The sequence below is a fragment of the Odontomachus brunneus genome, unplaced genomic scaffold, assembly GCF_010583005.1.
Source record: "Odontomachus brunneus isolate Ranch 3 - 2012 unplaced genomic scaffold, Obru_v1 Obru_scaffold_255, whole genome shotgun sequence".
NCBI classification, from domain to species: Eukaryota; Metazoa; Arthropoda; class Insecta; order Hymenoptera; family Formicidae; genus Odontomachus; species Odontomachus brunneus.
Genome location: NW_022639705.1, coordinates 153,554 through 158,169, shown reverse-complemented (window position 1 = coordinate 158,169; position 4,616 = coordinate 153,554).

Genomic DNA, 4,616 nt, shown 5'->3' with positions numbered 1-4,616 from the left:
ACCAGTTAAATACAGTTATGCTATTAGAATTACTCGGAAAAATGCCGGGAACATCTTCAATTTTGAGGTTAAAGTTGTATTGCTCCAGATAATCCCCTATATTCCTGATGAAGATAAAAATCTTTATAAACCGTCCGATGAGTATTTTCTGAGAGTTTATACACTTTCAAATTTTGTATAAACATTGACATCCTGTAAGCTCGAGAGATGCTGTTGGATTTTGAAAGCTTTTAGAACGCTTTCATAACTTATTAAATGCTGTATATAGCATTTTATGAAAGTTCTGCAATGTTGATGCAACGCTTTTCAAAGTACACTCAGTAAACGTTGATACACTTTCGTGGAGCAAGTTTGCAGACTTTTAAAACATTTGAAAAACACTTCCCAACGTTTTGCGTAAGACAAGCGTTTTTTCTCTATTCAACAAACGCTCTTCCAATACGCAAACGCCTTTTAAACGCTATAGTGTTGCAATTTCCGCTCTACCGACAATTTCTAAACTCTCAATAAACTCCCGCAAACGCTTACGTAAACGCTAAACAAACGCTTATGAAACTTTTTATTTTCGTCAGGGATACAAGTAGTGCCGAACTTGTCAATACTATGGGGGGAAATTGTTATCTGCAAATACACAAACCGGAAACAACTAGTGTAGGATATTTTCAAAAGACATGTGAAAAAATGGTAAAAAAGTTCATGTCTTCTCATTTGATTTATAGAAGAAGTAACAAATTTTTACTTTAAAATGCGCCTTATAGAATCCGCCATTTTAGATATCGGAAGCCAATCATCTAATTAATACTGGATTTTACCACTGTATTTAATTGGTCAAAATGAGTAAATAAGAAATGATAATGTTTTCACGCTTATTTTGGTAGGCAAAAAACTGCCCTTTTTATCATTACATTTTCTTCTTATCTTTCATTACTACTCTAACTGTATTTCGATGTTTTAATAGAAAAAGTAAAAAAAGAAATAGAAATATACGTGTAAAAGATTTTCTCAAATATGCTTACATAACACAACGCCTAAAGTCGAGACGTAAAATGTCTTAAAGACGTTTTAAAGACATCTTATGTCTCGATTTTAGACGTTGTGTTGTGCGGGTTATTACTCCACTACGTAGTTATAAAACACAGTTCTCATTGCATTCAGATCAAAATCACGGTTTTTTACATTATAATAATTATTATATTATTTATTATATCAATTGCACTAATTATTATCCTAATTTCTGTACGTGTATGTAAAATTACCATATAAAACAAATAGATAACATTATAGCTTAAACGCTTACCGTTCTTGAAAAATTTTTTCTCTCACTTGAGACATGTAACGTGCGCCTCTAGACTGGTCAGTACTTCTCTCTACTTTCTCTCTCGAGTGGGTGGTCCAACTCTTTATATATCATTCATGAAATTAGGGAATTAGGTTACCGACCTAATTACCTAACAGTTCAAAAGTGTAACGTGATGTTTCTGCAGCGCGTGCACTTTTGATTTACTTGCCGTATTTCGCAATGTTCGTTTATGCAATACGTGCATTTCGGCTGAAACGTCTTTTAGCGTTTCATCATGTTTTGTCCTACATAACAATTTATAGAAGACTATCTCTATTATATTCCAATAATAAAATATTCTTCTAATAGGAAACGACAGATAACGATAAAAAACAATTAAATTCTTTACAAATTTCATTGTTTCTATCGTTTTCTCCCTATTAATATTTTTTCATCACAGAAAACTTATTGCGGTTTCAATTTTAAAGTTGTTTTTGCTGTTTTTCAAAATTATTACGTAACCTATCCTAACCTAATCTAACCGCGCAGTTAACGCAATACAGCAAAACGTAGGAACAACAATGTAACCAGGGATACCGTTTCAGTTACATTTGCGGCACGCTGACAGCGCGTAGAAGGGATGGCTCTCATGAATGCGTGCCCTTCCTGTGTGCGCCTCTCACTTCGGCTGAAATGTAGATGAAGTAACAGGCGCACACGGACAGGGCACGCATGGGAGCCATTCCCATCTACGCGCTGTCAGCGTGCTGCAAACTGAATCGGCATCTCTGAATGTAACCACAGATAGCAGCGCAATATTTATTGAAAGTGATATCAAGAAATATGCTGCTTATTTTGCCGGAAAGAAAATGTAATTAATCAAGAATTATTATAGAAATATAAATCGAGCACTTTGATTACAATTATGTTAAGCATATGTATTGATAACGGACATTGATGTGCTTTGACCTGCGATGGAATTCAGGATTCCTCGATAGTTTTATCACATTCTGGCTATTGATATATAAAGGAGTAGGTCCAGGACATGGATTTCCGTGATCAGTTAAAGGATATTCGAAGCCAGATCGCTTCTTTGGTGGCTTCGCTGGCGGCGATAAATTCGGGTTCGGTCATGCTTGAACTTACGGTTGCCTGCCGTCTCGACGACCAGGCGACACACCCTCCGTTCATCATAAAGACATGTCCCGAAGTTGATCGTCGTATATCGTAGTCGCCTGCATAATCGGCGTCCGAAAAGCCTAATAGTTCGCAATTGTTTTCATTTGAAAACAGGATGCCAAAGTTTTTTGTACCTTTCATGTATTGGAGAATGCGTTTTACGGCGTGTCAGTGGCAGTGTCGTCGTGATTATCGAGGTAACGACTTATTACATCAACAGCGAACGCAATGTCGGGTCTTGAAATTATTGATAAGAACAGGAGTGATCCGATCGCTTCGCGATATGGCTTCGCGATTATGTTTACCTAGATTAGCTGGATTCCTCAAGCATACATGTGGGTCAGCGGGTATTTTAATGGAATTTGCTTCGAACATATTTAATCTTTACAGAATTTTCTCGATATAATTTGTCTGGCATAAGAAAATTCCATTATTAATGCGTTGTATATCCATTCCGACGAAGCGTTTTAAGTCGCTTGTAGTGATTTTAAATTTTCTGTTGAGTAGGCGCGTTAATTTCCGTAAGGTTTCGGCATGATGTGCGAATATAATACCGTCATTAACGTAAAGTGTTAAGTATACTTTGTCACCTTCGTAGGTTGCCGTGTATACACATTTGTCGGAAGTGCATTATGAAAAATCTATGTTTCTAACAAAAGAGTTGAATTTTTCGTTCCAACAACGGCCAGATTGTTTTAGACCATAAATAGCCTTGTTTAGCTTTAGAACTATATTTTTGCTTTCTACGTTTAGACCGTCGGGAATTCGCATATAAACAGTTTCTTTTAAGTCACTATTCAAATAAGCTGTATTTACATCAAATTGTATTGATTTCAAGTTTTCCTTTACTGAAATTGTTAGAAGGAGTCGTACTGACTCATATCTCATGACTGGAGAAAAGATTTCGTTATAATTCACACCGACTTGCTGCGAAAAACCTTGAGCACAAAGGCGTGCTTTGTAACATACTAGGTTGTCACTAAAACAATCTTTTATTTTAAAAACCCATTTATAGCCTATCGATTTAAGATCAGTAGGGAGTGGGCCGATCTCCCATGTTTGATTATGTGAATGGGCTTTAAATTCCGCTTTTATCGCATTTTTCCATTGAGTTGAATTTTTACCATTAACAACTTTTTCATATGTGGTCGATATGTCGCACAATGCCGTGTAAGCCGCGTAATATTCGGGCGTTTGTAAACGTTCGCGGAATCGCAAATGATATCGACTCGGATGTGCTCGTTCGTAGTGTCGATTGTCGGGACGTTCCGTCGTCGGCTCATAAAAAACTTCGTCCGATGACGAATCAACAGCGTCATCAAGGCTGTCTGAGCTAGAGGATTAATCGACCGGGTTACATGCATCATTTTGATCGCGAGTTTCCTCGTTTCCCTGACTTTCGTTATCGAAATTGACAGAAAACTAAGTTCCTTCGTCTTTTATCTTGTTCGTTAGACTTTTATTAAAGATAACGTTTTTACTGACCGTGATTTGATTTGCGTATTTAGTAACCTATAATTATTCGAATCTTTTTCGTAACCTACAAAAATTAATCTCTCTGATTTAGGGTCCCATTTCTTTTGTAAAACATTATATATATATTGGTATATAAGTATAGGTATCGCAACCAAAAATCCTAATATGCGATAGATTTGGTTTCCTTTTCAAGTAGAATTCTACGGATGTTTTCCCATTTAAATGTAGATATTGTCCTACTTTACAAAAGAAAAAAAAGACGCTGAGTACGCATAAAAAAAAGTACCAAAAGAAAAAGTACCAAATAAAAAATACCAAAACAAAAACTACAGAACAAAAAATACATGTTAACTTAAACAAAGTGAATACTTCCTTGGAATTTCGTTGCCAACTGCATTTTTTTATTGTGGAATCATTAATTTAAACCCATTCTGTGTGCTTATTCCCTTATAGAAATATCATAGAATCATTGATAATTACTTATTATCCAGTATTTTTAATACTGAAAATAAGTAATTATCAATGATTCTTAGTACGATATTTCTATAAGGGTTACGCACATCGCTTGTATAATGCACATTAGTTATACTTTTACTATTGTGGAAAATTGCACTAATAATTATATATATATATATATATATATATATATATATATATATATATATATATATATATATATATA